The sequence below is a fragment of the Rana temporaria genome, chromosome 11, assembly GCF_905171775.1.
Source record: "Rana temporaria chromosome 11, aRanTem1.1, whole genome shotgun sequence".
Taxonomy (NCBI): Eukaryota; Metazoa; Chordata; class Amphibia; order Anura; family Ranidae; genus Rana; species Rana temporaria.
Window position 1 is genome coordinate 72,112,420 of NC_053499.1, and position 18,670 is coordinate 72,131,089.

Below are 18,670 nucleotides of genomic sequence, written 5' to 3' on the forward strand. Positions count from 1 at the left end.
CTGTGTCATTCTAAGACATCCTTGGATGCCGGCTAAAGCCCATACGAACACATAATGGAAGATATGTGAAATTATTCAAGTCAGAAATATGTTAAGATATCTAAATGTTATTGTAAGACATTTTGTTAGAAGAAAGAATTATATGAGAAATTTGTTTTTATAAATAGAAGTGCTTTAAAGAACCTAATCAACATTATGAAAGATATCACATTGTGATTATAAAAATGTGAATAAACCTGTAACCCATATTCATCAAACACATATCAAAATGATTCATATATCCACATTAATAATTATTTTGCATTGAATGAATGAAAAACTTATATAGCGCGGCACATGCAAACTGAATCGCCTCTGGGCGCTTGTTGTTCGTGTCTCATGACATAAAAAAAAGCAGAGTTTTGATCTGTCTTCTGAAAGTCAGGTGGTTTTCCTCCAACCGAATGCTGGTTGGTACAGCGTTCCATAGTCTAGGACCTTGAAAAGCAAACCTTCTTTCTCCTTTGGACTTGTATTTGGTTTTTGGAACCTTGACCAGATTTTGGTCGGTGGATCGCAGAACGCGATTAGAATTGTGAGGTTCTATCTTGTCGCAAAGATATTGTGGAGCCTTCCCATGGATGCACTTATGTGTCAGGCAGAGTGCTTTAAATGCAATTCTGTCTTTTACTGGCAACCAGTGAAGGGTTCTCAGCGAAGGTGAGTTTGATTCCCACGTTTTTTTCCCAGTCACCAGTCTGGCGGCCGTATTCTTTACGACTTGCAGACGAGCGATTTGGTACTTTGGGAGCCCGAGGTAAAGGGCATTTGCATAGTCCAGTCTGGAATTCACGATTGTTCCCACCACGACTGCTACGTCTTCTTTGGGGATAAATGGAATAAGTCTGCGTAGTAGGCGCAACAAATGGTGCGATCTGCTGACTACTGACCCTATTTGTGCGTCCATTGTCATGAAGGTGTCAAAAATGACTCCTAGACTTTTGACTTTGGAGCTAGGGGTGATGATTTGGCCCAGAATGGGCGGCGGTGTCCAGGTTGTTGCCAGTTGACTCTTTGCCATTGATTGAGATATAAACCTATGCATGATTGGAAATAATGTTTTTGGGAAAAATACGTTTATAAAGGAATGTAGGAACATATTATATCGAAATCAACAATATACTAATTGTATCATATCTAATATAAAGTTGCCAGAGTTGTAGATGTGTATGGATATATATATATATATATATATATATATATATATATATATATATGGATATATATATATATATATATATATATATATATATATATATATATATATATATATATATATATATATGTCGATAGTTTCCCTAAAAATATAAATATTAACGTATAGATTATCTCACAAAATAGGTGAGACACCTAGTGGTTGGAAGTGATATTACTTGAGGTTCTCAAAGCCCAGAGAACAAGTTAAACATTAAGCTGTCAGCCAGTAGAAACCAGACACGTCTTGACAGGAACTCCCATATGTGCCACGAACCTATGAATGGAGGACACATATTGAATAGGCAGAACTTGGTATAATTTTTATAGTCCTATTGTTCTGATCGATATATAATAAGGGGAGAAAACTAGAGAAAGGAGCCCAGGGATCGATGGAAAAGACCCCGAGAGGAGACCCCATCAATAGGAGCGCCCCATGAGAGCAGGAATGAAGCAATGACTGAAGTATGATGCAGGGAGGACTGACTCCGGTGAGGAGGGGCACACTTGCACAATGCATGAAGACTGCAACGATTTTAGCTCTGGTAACTTGCCAGTAGGAAATAGCCATTTTGGGAATTGGTAACTATGCCATTTTTGATTATATCTGAAATCTATTATTGTTCCCCAGAAATGTTAAAATATTGAAGTATTGAATATCGTGTAGTTATGGTTTGTTCTCATAATCAATAACTGGTAATTTTTCCTTAAAGAGTACAGTTTTAATTATATTTTTATTTTTACGTGGTTCCAATTTTATTGACAAAACAAACGTCCAATATATTTCACATTGTTAACCACTTACTTACCTGCAGTATAGTAACGGTTGGGCATGTGGAATAGATGCTTTTGTTTACATTGTCATTTATATAAAGTTATTTTGAGAACTTACCATGACACACAGATCAAAGGTATTGCCTGCCCATTTTGGGGGTATTTTATTGACTTACAAGTCGTTCATGTAACGCAATTGGTATTTTAATTTCATGTAAATATTCATATTTTGTCTACCAATAAATTAGCTATTTTGTATGATCATACGTCTCTGTGAATAAGTTTCATATTATAGACTATGTCATATAGATTGTCTTGTATTTAAAAATATCTTTGTTATAAAAGAATTCAAAATAAATTACTGTGCGGGTAAAAATGACCTTAAAAAAGCACAACAACATGTACTCAACTTAGTTATTGGCGATGCAAGTACTGTGTGTGTTCCAGCAATCAATCTATTTGGGCTCCTTAGCAATCTATCAAAAATTTTCACAGAATCATACAAAAGGATGAAACTCTGGAAAGACCAGATGCAAAAAAAAGACTGGCAGTTCCAAATTTCAAAAGCTGGAAATTATTGGCAAAACAAGGTGGTCAAGCAGAGCTAATGCACTTCGGAAGTTATTTGGAAGCTTTGATGATCATTCCAAAGAGTTATGCTCTGATCTCATAATCATCCTAAAACAAGTGAGCGAATCCCCTGATTTTCGACCCTCTGTTCGCCACGAAGCTCTGAAATTAATTGAGAATATCTGTAAATTTGAAACCATCCTGGTAGCTTTTACCTTTGTTCGCATTTTTGACATCACTACCCCGGTATCAGATTATCTGCATTCAACAGGCCTTGATTGTATCCAGGCATGGAGAATGGTGGATGATGCTGTCAAGCGTTTGAATAAAGTATGCAGAGACTTTGCTGGAGTTTTGCAGTCAGCAACTGAATTTATAGATTTTATAAATGAGAAATTGGCAAGTGAAAATTTCTGTTTGAAAAAGAGCTTTTCTGAACTAAGATCCACAAGAACTGCAGAAGGTACAGATAATAGGAAACATTTTGAAATTTATTGTTACAATGTTATCCTCGATGGAGAGTGTGAAGTCAAGATTTTCCATTCATGAAGAACTTTATAAGCAAATTTCTTGCTTGGATCCAAATAGGTTTCAAGAAATACAGGCCTCTTCAGACAAAATTCACTTGAATTTGATATTGGAAGCAATACCAGAGATAGACCCAATTGCTCTACGTGAGGAACTAATCTCTTTTGCATCCAGCTACAAAAATATTCATAAAGGCCTGTTGAATGACAGTGATGATGAAGAGAGTGAAGAATTGGATTCAGATTTGGAAGAGCAACATACTAGCTCCAGTGGCGGTTCGTCCATAGAGGGCGCTGGAGCGCCGACCCCTCTGGCTCTCACCGCCACTGAGTCTAATAACATAGATTCATGCATTGCACGAATCTATGTTATTGTCGCCGCTGCTCTGTTCTATTTAGATGGCCGGACATGAGGCGCTGACCATCTGAATAACGGCAGCTGGTTGGCTGTACGGAAGTGCCTATCAGAGCCCTCGGGTCCCCGGAAGCTCATCCTCAGAACGCAGGGGGGTGCGTTCCTTGGATAAGACTGACATGCGTCTCAGCCAATCAGATTGGCCGGTTCTGGCTACCGATAACCTGATTGGCTGAAGCATCATCGAGGGTGGGAGAAGACATCGAGGGTCGAGGACGTGGATGGCTGACTCCAGTAAAGGTAAGTGCTGGTCGGGGGGGGGAAGGGGCACAGCGGCGATGAAGGGCACAGTGAAATTAATGGGCACAGTGGCAACAATAGGCACAGTGGGGACAATTGGCACAGCGGCATGAATGGGCACAGTGGCGACAATTAAAGGGCACAGTGACATCAATGGGCACAGTGGCGACAATAGGCACAGTGGGGACAATTGGCACAGCGGCATGAATGGGCACAGTGGTGACAATTAAAGGGCACAGTGACATCAATGGCACAGTGGCGACAATGGGCACAGTGGCGACAATTAAAGGGCACAGTGGTGACAATTGGCACAGTGGTGACAATTGATGGCACAGTGGATGTTTTTGATGGCATGGCACAGTGGCTGCGTTTGATGGCATGGCACAGTGGTGACAATTGATGGCACAGTGGCTGCGTTTGATGGCATGGCATAGTGACTGCATTTGATGGCATGGAACAGTGGTGCGAATTGATGGCACAGTGGCTGCGTTTGATGGCATGGCATAGTGACTGCATTTGATGGCATGGAACAGTGGTGACAATTGATGGCACAGTGGCTGCGTTTGATGGCATGGCACAGTGGTGAAAATTGATGGCACAGTGGCTGCATTTGATGGGCACAGTGAGGCTACATTTTTTTTTTCAGTTTGCGCCCCCCCCCAAAAAAAACAACAGCTGCTGTAAAGAAGGATTCCTGCAAGAACTGTGTGTCCTGTGCTTTCAAACTTCTTTATCAGTACCGACTATGTTCAGTGGCCTTTGAGAATCTCTTCTTGGCATATAAATATATAATTACACTGAGCACTACACATGTGAAAGATGCTTTTCCAAGTTAAAAATCCTAAAGTCAAGATTAAGATCATCATTGTTGCAACAAAATCTGGAGTCATTGATGCTTATTGCAGTAGAAAAGCAAGTTGCACTAAACATAAATAGTGACAAGGATAAAATCATCGACAGATTTGCCAAGACGTCACCTGAACCTAGCTCTTTACTGCTTTTGTAACATGCTGGTCAGAGATTTTTATTTTTTGTATATTTTTTTATTAAACTGTTATGCTAAGAAGACATTGTTGCACCTGTTATATTGTGCTAATTTATAAAAACCTTAGGGCCAGATTCAGCAAAAACTGCGGCGGCGTAACGTATCGTCTTTACGTTACACCGCCGCAAGTTTTCAGCGCAAGTGCCTGATTCACCAAGCACTTGCGTGTAAACGTACGGCGGTGTATCGTAAAGACGTCTGGCGCAAGCCGGCCTAATTCAAATGGGGCGTGTACCATTTAAATTAGGCACGCTCCTGTGCCGAACGTTCTGCGCATGCTCCGTTTGGAAATTTCCCGCCGCGCTTTGCGCAAAATTACGGCGCCCCGACGTGTTTGTGAATGACGACGTACTTACGCCAAAAAAAAAAAAATTTAATTCGACACGGGAACGACGGCCATTCTTTAACATGGCTGGTCTAAAGTTAAGGCATGAAAAAGCAGCCTTAACTTTGCGACGGGAAAAAACGACTTGCGATGACGTAACGCACGCGAGTACCTTCGTGGATCGCCGTAAAAGATAATTTGCATACCCGACGCTGGAAAACGACGCAAACTCCACCCAGCGGCGGCCGAAGTATTGCAGCCTAAGATCCGAAGGCGTACGAAGCCGTAAGCCTGTCAGATCTTAGCCAAATGCCGTTGTATCTTGTTTGTGAATCACAAATTAAGATACGACGCGGCAAATTTGAAAATACGCCGGAGTATCAGTAGATACTCCGGCGTATTTCTTCTGTGAATCTGGCCCTGTATTTTGAAAATGTACCATTTGTTGCACTTTAATGTACATTTTATTTTTCTTTAATTCCTATAATAAACATTTATTTTGGTTGTAGTGTCGAGAAATTCTTTGAACGCATGCAATATGGACAGTGCAATATGTAGGTAGGACTTTGTGTGGATGCAGCTTGAACGTGGGTGGGGACGCATGGGCAGAGACACAGGGGGCCCCATGATCTCCTTTTGCCCAGGGGCCCCATGAGCTGTCAGTCCGCCCCTGTTCATACTATTCGCAGGCAAGATCCCATGCCTAAACCCCCTATTGTTAATTAGGTAGGGAGTGACTCTGATCTGACCTCTGACACCAATGGATGGGACACAGCAATTGCCCTGGCCTTTTCAAAAACTGAGTCTGAATTAACTGAGAGTGTATATAAATGGTTTTTAGCAAAATCTAGAGGTGTGTCAATACCTGTTGGATTTAGACTGTGGTTGATGTTATTATAAATTTGTTAGTAACCTTTTCTTCTCACCGAGTTATTAGTGTGGAAGTCTCCATGTCTTTGGGGACCAAAGAGTTCAAGAGGGGGAGAATGTAGACAGGGTTGACTAATATGCTTGCAATTTAGAGACAGGGATGCTGTGTCACATCCAGGGGTGGACTGACCATTTGGTCACTCAGGCACTGCCCGAGGGCCCCATGCCACTAGGGGGCCCCATCAGGGTTGCCAGCCTCAGTAAAACTAGGGACAGTATGTAAAAATCTGTGTTTTTAAAAAAAATCCCAAGTTTATAGCTGCCCCACCTCTCTAGTACCTTTTCAGTGTGTGTATGTATACTGTGTGTGTATATTGTGTGTGTATACTGTGTATGTATACTGAAAATACAAATATACAAATACAGTGCTACCTAATGTGAAAAAGGTATCAAATGTGATATTAAGCAGCGCTAACATAAAATGGATAAAATGAGAGACACATATAATTAAAAAAAAAACCAAAGGCTGGCGCTGCGCTGAATTAAATTAGTGATTAGAATATAAATGATCTAAATAATAAGCTGCTAGCATTAAAATTGTGTACAACAATCCAACAAAATATACAAAAACAAAAGGGAATGCAGCGCTAATCAGTGATAAATGAACAATTCATGTGATTGATTAGAAAAACATTTTCAAAGAAAATGATAAATTAAAAGTTCATTCTGAGGTGCAGATTAAGACCAAGTTGGTGGCAAATAGGCCGTTCCACGTCCGACTAGTTCAGGTTAGGTATGCGGTAATGACTTAGTAACCACGCCCCAGGGGGGCGTGGTTACTAAGTCATTACCGCATACCGCATATCGCATTACCGCATACCTAACCTGAACTAGTCGGACGTGGAACGGCCTATTTGCCACCAACTTGGTTACCTAAGCAGCGGCTCCAGTACACCTTCACAGGGCTGTGAGTACACTTGGGCTATTCGTTGGTCCGCCGTGACCACTGGTTCACCTGGAGGAAATTTTCGTTTGTGTTTACACCGTGTTACTTTTGGATTTATTCACTGTTTATTACAAGAGTTATTTTTGTGAGTGCATCTATTGGAAGATTTTTAGTGTTTTATTAAAAGTTGTGTTGCAATATCACACTATTGTGCTCTCTCTCTTCATTATACATGTGTCTGTCATCTTGGAGTTTTCTTTTTTACAACGGATCTCTATCTACTTAACTGAGTGCTCCACTCTCTAAAGAAGGAGTTCCATCTACTAAACTGAGTGGTTCAGTTAAAAAGCCTGTGTGCCTAAACACGAGAGTGTCAGGCCATTTGTTGTGGTGAGTTTGCATTTCTGATGGGTGGAGGAATCACGCAGTCACTGTGGTGTGGTGAAGGCACTTTTTGAAGATCGCAAAAGGACTTTTTCGTTCTCCATTTATGAATTTTATTTATGTTCACATAGTCAGTTTATGGACTTTTTGCCAATCTGTTATTTTTGGTGTAACGTTTGCACCTATTTTGGACACTTATATATTGTTTCACATAGAGGGTGGATTATTCATATATTTCACTGTGTCATTGATTTAATTATATGTGTCTCTCATTTTATCCATTTTATGTGAGCGCTGCTTAATATCACATTTGATACCTTTTTCACATTAGGTAGCACTGTATTTGTATATTTGTATTTTCAATCCATATTTTTTATAGTGGCAGCTCAATATACTTATTAACCACTTAAGCCCCGGACCAATATGCAGCCTAAAGACCCAAGGTGTTTTTACAGTTCGGGACTGCGTCGCTTTAACAGACAATTGCGCGGTCGTGCGACGTGGCTCCCAAACAAAATTGGCGTCCTTTTTTCCCCACAAATAGAGCTTTCTTTTGGTGGTATTTGATCACATCTGCGGTTTTTAGTTTTTGCGCTATAAACAAAAATAGAGCGACAATTTTGAAAAAAAAGCAATATTTTTTACTTTTTGCTGTAATAAATATCCCCCAAAAACATATATAAAAACATTTTTTTTCCTCAGTTTAGGCCGATACGTATTCTTCTACCTATTTTTAGTAAAAAAAATCGCAATAAGCGTTTATCGATTGGTTTGCGCAAAATTTATAGTGTTTACAAAATAGGGGATAGTTTTATTGCATTTTTATTTTTTATTTTTTTTTTACTACTAATGGCGGCGATCAGCAATTTTTTTCGTGACTGCGACATTATGGCGGACACTTCGGACAATTTTGACACATTTTTGGGACCATTGTCATTTTCACAGCAAAAAATGCATTTAAATTGCATTCTTTATTGTGAAAATGACAGTTGCAGTTTGGGAGTTAACCACAGGTGGCGCTGTAGGAGTTAGGGTTCACCTAGTATGTGTTTACAACTGTTTGGGGGTGTGGCTGTAGGAATGACGTCATCGATCGTGTCTTCCCTATAAAGGGAATGACGCGATCGATGCGCCGCCATAGTGAAGGACGGGGAAGCCGTGTTTACACACGGCTCTCCCCGTTCTTCAGCTCCGGGGAGCGATCGCGACGGAGCGGCTATAAACAAATAGCCGCGCTGTGGTCTCGGATCGCTCCCCGAGCGGACCCGACCCCCGCATGTAGCGGGGGGGGGGTCCCGATCGGACCCCCCACCCGCTAATAGGCGAGGACGTACGTGTACGCCCATGTGCCTGTACGTGCCATATTGTGGACGTATATGTACATGCGGGGGTCGGGAAGTGGTTAATATATTCACTTATATTTTTAATACCACTTTATTATCACTTTTGTTATCCAGTTAAGCGCAGTGGGGGTGCCTCAATTAGACGGCCTTTATTTCCACCTTTTTTCCATGTGTATGTATACTGTATGTGTGTGTGTATACTGTGTGGCCCCATAATCTATTGCCTGGGGGCCCCATAATCTACTATTGCCCGGGGGCCCCATGAGTTGTCAGTCCGCCCCTGGTCACATCTAGTACAGCTGTGCATGGTAACGAATCAGATTCTAACTTCAGCTGTGCAAAAAATAAAAGATAAACTGGATGCTGACTGGTTTCAATGCAGAGCTGCACCAGATTTTGAACTCTCCGGTTTTAGTAAATCAACCCTTATGAGACCATCATTGCTGTTCAGCATTAGGAAACAATTAGTGAAAGGTGGAATATTCAATTTCCTCCTGAAATAAGGATATTGCATGCTCTACTGAAGTGCAGTGGGAGTTGGCTAAAAAGACACATTTAGAGATCCCCTTATGACTTGTAAAGGCATCTGTCTTACAGGATCTTTAGCAATACTGCTACTAAATGTGACAGCTTCCTGTTCATGCTAGTTGGTATGGACCTTGTAAAAAAAAAAAAAAATTGCAACCACCCCAACCTATAACTAGCCTTTGCAGCAAGGTGCACATGAAATGTCAACACACATCGCAAACAAACAAAAGATTTCCCAGCACGCTTATCAGCCAGCCTGCAAACAAATTGGCCCTATCTAACAGTTTGCATTAAAAGCATAGGGGCAGATCTACAAAAGTATTACGCCGGCGTATCTCTTGATATGCCGCGTAATTTCAAATTTTGTATCTTTGTTTTGTATCTTCAAAACAAGATACAACGGCATCTCGGCTAGATCCGACAGGCGTACGTCTTAATACGCCGTCGGATCTAAGCTGCAATTTTTCGGCGGCCGCTAGGTGGCGTTTCCGTCGAATTCCACGTCGAGTATGCAAATTAGCTAGTTACGGCGATCCACGAACGTTCGTCCGGCCGGCACATTTTTTTACGTCGTTTGCATTCGGCTTTTTCCGGCGTATAGTTAAAGCTACTGTTATGAGGTGTACTCAATGTTAAGTATGGCTGTCCTTCCCGCGTAGAAATTTTAATTTTTTACGTTGTTTGCGTAAGTCGTTCGCGAATAGGGATTTGCGTAGAATGACGTCACCGTCGGAAGCATTGGCTTGTTCCGGGTTAATTTTGAGCATGCGCACTGGGATACCCCCACGGACGGCGCATGCGCAGTTAAAAAAAAAATGTTGTTTACGTCGGGTCACAACGTATTTACATAAAACATGCCCCCATCACAGCCATTTGAATTCCGCGCCATTACGCCGCCAAAGATACACTACGCCGCCGTAACTTACGGCGCGGATTCTTTGTGGATAAAAAAAAAGTAAGTTACGGCGGCGTAGTGTATTTTAGATACTCTACGCCCGGCGCATAAATGCGCCGCTGTACGAGGATCTGCCCCATAGGGTTTTGTTTTCATACATTTGCAAATACATGTGTAAGCCACAGTGCCCACGTCAAGGGACCTTTGTATCTACTGTGGTCCTAACTCCATAGTAAGAGCACATATATCACTGGATAGGTTAAGGTAGGGTTGCCACCTTTTCTTTAAGTCAAACCCGAACACTTTAGCGGCGGACAGCAATTTTTTTTCTATAGTATAAACTATACATATATTTTGCAATTAAATAACATTTCTAATCATATGAAGTTAATCACAAGAGTCCCCATTTACATCAGTCCACAGAGTTCCCCTTTTACATCTGAATCCACTGTAAGGGGGGACTCTGCAGACTCTGATGTAAAGGGGAACTCTGGGGACTCTGACATAAAGGATGCTCTGGGAACCCAGATTTAAGGGGGTAACACTGAGAACTCTGATGTACAGAGAGGACTCTGATATAAGGGGGAACACTGTGACCTCTGGTTTAAAGGGGGAACTCTGATGTAAGGGGTGCTCTGAGAACCCTGATTTACCTTAGTGTACTCACTCAGAGGCAGGAGAGAACAGGGGGGAGACTTCAGTCAGAAACAGGGATGGATGGTGAGCTCACTCACTACTTGGCAGTCAGCACCTCTCATCAAGATGTATCTGAGGCTGCTGGACTTCAAATTGCCCCTACTTTCCTTTTCTGAGGCACAGTGCTGGGGATTGGATGTGGGCAGACACAGTGGGGTAGGGGTGGGGAGAGAGGTTCAGATCTAGCCCTCTCTCCTCTCCCCTCTGTGTGTGTGTTTGGGGGGAGGATTGTAAGTGCTGGTGTTGGGCAGTGTGAAAGAGTGTAACAGACAATCTTGGCTTACACAATTGCAGCTGGGAAGCCATAGTCCAGTCTGAATAATTTGTCCAGGTTTCAGGCAGTTTGAAACCAGAACACATGATTCCAAACATGAACTGTCCGGGTGAACCCTGGACAGGTGGCAACCCTAGGAAAAGGGCGAGTGTGCCTGGAGGGAGCCCATCCCTCTTTAAAGGCATGTGATGCCCAGCAATAGCACAATGGCATCAGAGGCATCCAGTGCGTGAAGGGAATCCTTGGCTGTGTGTTTATAAAAAAGGCAGCCACAAATTGTCAATTACCAACAATTTTATTGCCATTTTTTCTTTGTCACTTTTGCTGTAGTAGGTTGTATACACTGAACAGATTCACCATTTCAATGGCAGGTTCAGGGCATCCCTCAAGCATGCAATTTAAAGGAATTTTGCACTTTAAACTTTTAACCTTTTAACTTTAACATTTTTTTGTTGTTTTCTTTTGCTACTGTTAACTGTCTCCAGCCCACCATGTACTTTGTTGGGAGATTCATTGCCTATTAGCTTAGAAAAAGCCTGATACTGACTTCTAATGCCCCGTACACACCATCACTTTATGTGATGAAAAAAAATGAAGTTTTTAAAAACGTCACTTTAATTGACTGTGTGTGGGGGAAAACGTCGTTTTATGTCTTGTAAAAAACGACCAAAAAAAATTGAAGCATGCTTCAATTTTATGTGTCGTTTTTCAAAAGTGCACTTTTTACTTCACAGAAATTGACCGTGTGTAGCAAAAAACTTTGTTTTCTAAGACGTTTTTTCATCCACGCATGCCCAGAAGCTACTTATGAAGCAAGCTTCAATGGAAAAACGTGGTGGAACGTAACCTCACTTTGCAAGATCATTGTGAGAAAACGATGGTGTGTAGGCAACTTCGTCTTTGAAAATTGAAGTTTCAAAAACGTCATTTTTTACTTCACAGAAAGTGTCGTTTTTTTTTCATCACATAAAGTGATGGTGTGTACGCGGCATAAGATTCAGCTCCCATTGATTTCAATGAGGTTCATATCCAGTATTCAAATTTTGGTAAAGTTTACTGAACGTACCCTGAACTGAACCCTACTCTTCACATCACTCATTGGCTAATCATTACTCAAAAAAAGATGATCAATGGAAACAGGACGCACATGAGCTCAATTTAGAGTGTCATGGCAATGGCTGTGAATACTTATGCACATGTGATTTTTTGGTTTTTAACCCCCGTTATCGGCCGAAGAAGGGGCTGAAAGCACTCCTGTTGCGGCGCTTTAAGAAGTGCTTTAAAGGTGCTTTAGAAATCATTTCAATGGGTAGGAGCATTGTGGGAGCGCTTCCAAACCACACCAAAGATGCTGCTTGCAAGACTTTTCCTAACATCCCGCAAGCGCACCACCCAGTATGAAAAGTCACACTGAAATGAATGGAAGGCGGGATTTTATAGGTGCCATTTCTAGCGCTAAAATGACTGAAAACCACCACAGTGTGAAAAGGGTCTAAGCTAGAGATTTTTAGGTACCGTAGTTTGGTGCAGCTCCATGGGCGTACGCAATTTAAAGCATGTCATGTTTGGTAACTATTTACCCAACGTAACATCATCTTTTATTTTTTAACAAAACATAGGGGTTATTTATGAAAGGCAAATCCACTTTGCACTGCAAGTGCAAAGTGTACTTGAAATTGCACTGAAAGTGCACTTGGAAGTGCATTTGCTGTAGATCTGAGGGGGACATGCAAGGAAAATAAAAAACAGCATTTTAGCTTGCACATGATTGGATGATAAAATCAGCAGAGCTTCCCCCTTTTTTTTTAGATTTACCCCTCAGATTTACAGCGACTGCACTTTCAGTGCAATTTTAAGTGATCTTTGCACTTGTAGTTTGCACTTGTAGTGCAAAGTGGATTTCCTTTTCGTAAATAACCCCCATAGAGAATAATATACAGCAGATGAAAAAACATCCAAGAGGAAATAACAGATTTCAGCAAGTTATTATTTGTAACATAGCACCATCTTCTGGCCGTGTAATGGAAAGACACATTTATGTCTGTTTCTTTAGCTTATACTAGTTTTAAATCCAAATACAAAAATATAATATACTGCAGCTTATCAATTTTTAGATATGGCAATTGCATTAATGTCCATTTTTTAAGCCTTTTTTCCTTTATTTTCACCTGGTGATCTGACCAGTAAGTCTGTTATTTGTAATAGTAGTTAGAGCCATTCTCAACCAGGGTTCCTTCAAAGGTTGGTAGGAGTTTCTCGAGCAATGAGCAACTTCTGCCTCTCAGATGAGTATCCTCTGTCACCAATGATCTTTTTAGATGGAGGGATTCCTCCCAATTACCACAAATGTAAGGAGAAATATCCTCATTGACCATCATACTAATACTGTATATCATGAGCAGTAGATATAAGGGTAGATTCAGATAGAAGATACGACGGCGTATCCCCAGATACACCGTCGTATCTCTGAGTCCGGCCGGTCGTATCTATGCGCCTGATTCATAGAATCAGTTACGCATAGATTTCCCTAAGATCCGACCGGCCTAAGTGTTTTACACCGTCATATATTAGGCTGCATATTTACGCTGGCCGCTAGGTGGCGCTTCCATAGATTTACGATAGGAATATGCAAATGAGCTAGATATGCCAATTCAGAAACGTACGTCCGGCCGGCGCCTTTTCTTTTCGTCGTTTACGTTAGGCTTTTTTCGGCGTATAGTTACCCCTGCTATATGAGGCGTATCCTATGTTAAGTATGGCTGTCGTTCCCGCGTCTAATTGATTTTTTTTTACGTTGTTTGCGTAAGTCGTTCGCGAATAGGGCTGGACGTAATTTACGTTCATGTCGAAAGCAATGACGATTTGCGGCGGAATTTCGAGCATGCGCACTGGGATTTTTTCGAGCATTCGTAAAAAACGTCTGATAATATAGTTAATATACATAAAACACGCCCACATCATCCACATTTGAATTAGGTGGGCTTACGCGCAAGGGCGCAAGTTGTTTCTAAATACAGAACTTGCGCCCTAAATTACGGCGGCGTAACGTATCTGAGATACGTTACGCCGGGCGGACAGATAGACCATTCTATCTGAATCTACCCCATAATTGCTACTATTAGAGGTTCACTGAGCCCAAAATGTTATTTCAAGGTTTCCTTCATGTTAAAAAGGTTGAGAAAGGCTGAGTTAGAGGGTTAAAGGAGTTGTAAAGGAAAACATTTTTTTTTGCTGAAATGACTGTTTACCGGGGACATATTTTTTTTTTACCAGTAATGGCAGCAATCAGTGACTCTCTGCCCATCGTCGCCACCGCCACCCCCCTCACAGCCTGTCAAGTCTAACTCTCTGGGCTCCGGCTACTACTGGGTGGGGAGCGGAGGAAGATCACTGAGCCAGGGAAGGCAAGGAGATAAGCAGGCAGGCAGCTGGCCGGGACCTGAGCCAAGGCAGAAGAACATGTGAGCGGAACTGAATGGGCATGCACCCGAAACTAACCAAATCTTCCCTTCGCTCCGACCAGCCCATGATCATCAGAAAGGGGCACAGATAATGAAAACAAAAAAAGACCTCCCTAAGCTAGTAGGAGCGGCAGAGCTGGGGTGTGTAATTCAGAATAGTTTTTTTTATTCTACACTGACTGTCTTTGAAATTGCCCCAGGCCCTGTTCAAATCCAATCCGGGGACAAAACTGGGGACAGACTTGGTCCGGGGACAGTGTCCTCAATCCGGGGACTGTCCCCAGAAACCGGGGATGTCTGGTCACCCTAGTTTACAGAGTATAGAGACATAATAGTTAATTGATTCCTTTTAAAAATGGATAAAAATCAATCATATAATGTACCTGCAGTTTCTAGTTTCGTTTTTGCATGTTGTTTCCTGCCTCTGTGATGTACAGAGCCACAGAGCCAATACAGGGCAGTGATGGTTTGGACAACGAAACTGATTGGTGCTATGGGGTTTTAGACACACAGTAATCACACCTCCTTGATTAGTGACCACAGAGAGAAAGCTCCCAGTACTGTGGTTATCAGGAAACAGACAACCAGGAAGTGTGGTGATCAGAGAAGAATTACAGCAACTTGAGAGCAAAAATGAACAATGAGGACATGAAAACAGCACTGCATTAAGGTAAAGGAAGCTATTAAGATAAAAAAAAATCCTTTACAAACCCTTTAAGACAAACCATTTAACGCTGACAGGGGTGCTTACAATGGTCAGCTTTTATTAATAATGTAAAACCTTTATCTCAAAAGGGATAAGGTTAACTGCTTAAAACATGTTAGCTAGAGTTTAGCTTTAATTTTTTAGTCAAGTTCAAGAAAATCTGCTAGTCAATCTAAAACTACCCTCTGTCCAGATTGACAGGGCTGATGTTGGTCCAAAAGTATCTCCGTTGCTCCTACATCCAGAGTGGAGATATCATAACATAACACAGGAAGTGCAAACTTGCCAACTGTCATGGATTGCCTGGGACAGTCACAATTTTTTGGCCTCTGTTTCGCCATTGCTCAGTCCCAACCTGTGTCCTGGAATCTAGGATCAGAGCTGGGGGTGGGGACAGCTGCAGATAGGACTCCTTACTTTTCAGCAAACCTAGAGAAATTAAAAAAAAAAAAAAAAAAAATTCTGGCTTCATTTGTTTAGCCGCAAGGAAAGAAAGGGGACTCTTTTTCCATTTTCAGTTGCAGGGGAGAGATCTGCATGCAGCGGCTCTCAATAGCATAGTTCCCAACATTCCAAAAAATGTGTTAGGGAAATCTTTTTTGCCGTGTGTCCAGCAAGCCATTGTAGGCAAAGCATGTACTTTAATTAGGGGCGGGTCATTCATTTAAAATAGGCGTGGTCCTACAAGAAGCATATCATTAACATATTCATTTATTTGTTGCCGGCATATGTACAGTAGTGTCTTTTATCCTCAGGGGGCTCAAAGACTTGATACAAGCTTCTCAGATATTTGGGGAACTACAAGTCCCAGCATTGTCATTTATTACCTCGGACAGACAATGTTGGAAGCACTTTTGTTACTAGTGTGTTGGTAATCTGAGGAACTACAAGTCCCAGGTTGGTGAGATAAACAAAATGCTGAAACTTTCTGTAATATTGCAGACCTGGGACAATGTTGTCTTCTTTGAATAACTACAAAATCCAGCATGCCCATTCTTCTGACACTTATTGTACATTTGGGCCATCTTTGGCTTCAGAACTTTCCAGAAACATGTCCCTCACACATGTTCTGTACAGAGGGATGTTGAAATGGTGTGGTAATGCCATACCTCCCAACTGTCCCTGATTTCGAGGGACTGTCCCTGATTTGGAGCAATGTCCCTCTGTCCCTCATTCTCCGCATTTGTCCCTCATTTTGGTCTGATATATACAGATGTATATAAATCTCACTTTTTATCTATCAAAAAGTGTTTACCAGTGCTAAACCTTTCATCTAATTTCTAAATTGCTGCATTTGTAAATTCCAAAAGCCAATATAAAGAAATAGTAGTGGTAAAAAAAGCACTTGTGGGTTTAACCAATCTTATTTTTATTTGTACAATCTCCTTTAAGGGGGCGTGGCAAGGGGTGTGTCCTATGCCTACATACTTTTGCTGATAGGTGTCCCTCATTCCCATCTCAGAAAGTTTGGAGGTATGGGTAATGCTGCAACTTGTAGTTCCTCATCAGCTGCTTCTCCTCCCTGGCCCTCCTGCTCACATCATCCTGGTTGTTATTTCAACAGCAAATTATATGTGAGAAAGGTTTAGCTTTGTTGGCGGAGAGGAATGTCAGATACTGTAACAGGCACAGGGTGTCCATGAGAAGGCCTGAAGGTGATTGGCATGGAGGAGACATTTTACTTTGTGTGCCACTGTCACTGTGTTCCTTCCCTCTGACAGTGACTCCCTGTGGGTCCCCTCACCTCAGAGTCAGATCTGTTGTAGGCAGGGAGGAAGAGAAGCCAGGACCTGGAGCACTAGGAAGCGGCACAGGGATGTAGAAGTTACATCTTCCTCCTTCGCTGGAGCTTGTGCATGAAGTAACCAATTATTTTGACAGTGGTGACAGTGACACCAGCCCCATTGGTCCTGTGTCCCATGATTTTGGGGGGGGGGCACCTGCAGATAGGACTCCCTAAGGATGCTTTCACACAGGCTTGTCCGCCTGGTGGACTCCACTTTCTAAGCGGGGGATCGATCCGCTGATCACCAATGAGCAGACAGATGCAGGTCCGTATCTGCTCACTTTGCTGAGATGGACCTGTCAGGCCTCGTACAGACGAGAGGATTTCCGCTGGAAACGGTCCGACAGACCGTTTCCAGCGGATAAATCCTCTGGCGGATTTTGATCTGATGGCTGTACACACCATCAGATCAAAATCCCTGCGGAATACATCCGCGGTGACGTGGCCGCGCCGTCGCCGCGACGAGGACGCGGCGACGTGCGCGACCCTGGAAGGTAAATACTTCCACGCATGCGTTGAATCAATACTGCATGCGAGGGATGGGATCGGACGGACTTATCCGGTGAGTCTGTACAGACGACCGGATAAGTCCGGCGGACAGGATTCCAGCGGATAGATTTCTTAGCATGCTAAGAAATTTTTATCCGCTGAAAATCCGTCGGCTGGATTTTTATCCGCTGGAAAATGTCCGCTAGGTCGTACACACGACCGGATCTATCTGCTGGAACTGATCCGCGGATAAATCCCAGCGGACAGATCCGGTCGTGTGTACGGGCCTCAGAGTCCCGCTCTCCTCTATGGGGAGATTGGATGAAAACAGAGCCAAAGACACACAGGACTCCTATGCAATCCGCTCCGCAGCCGACCCGGAGATGTGTGAACCGGCTTCATTGAGAGCCAGGCACACTCTCCTGTCATGCAATTTGGATGCGGCGAAAACCACATCCGATTTGCATAAGTGTGAACCCAGCCTCAAGAGACTGGGACTTATGGGGTTTACTTCCTCTATGTCTCCCTACAGCTTCACATAGTAGCCCATTATGTGACACTTACCTGCAGGAGAAGCCTGCAATGTCACCGTCTTCCTCCATGGCAGCGAGCATCCATTCTTCATCCCTCTTCTTCCGGGGGCCGCGAACTCTGGCTCTGTGACAGGCCGGAGTCGCTTGACGTTACTCCAGCGCATGCGCACGGGAGCCGCCTTTAACGACATGACCCCGGCTTAAAGGCATCGCTCAGGGAAATATTACAAATATCTCCAAGACCGTATAGGTCTCTGAGATATTGCAAGCACCTACAGGTAAGCCTTAATCTAGGCTTACCTGTAGGTGTAAGTTCTCCCTGAGGGTTTACAACCACTTTAGGTCCCAGAGTATAAAATAGAGGGAATAAAATGGAAAATAGAATGCCTATAAAATGTTAAAGGGGACACAACATTTTGGGCCCACCTTTGTGGCACTGCGGCCGCCCCGCCTGGTAAATTAGTCTTGAGTTCTGATAACTGAGCTAACATTGTTTATGTATATTTGATGTATTGTACTTCAATAAAACAATATATTTCTTTGGTATTATTATATGAGTATTTATAATAAAACAATAAAATGTTACATCCATTTTCATGCCATATTATTGTGTGTTTGTCATTTACTATT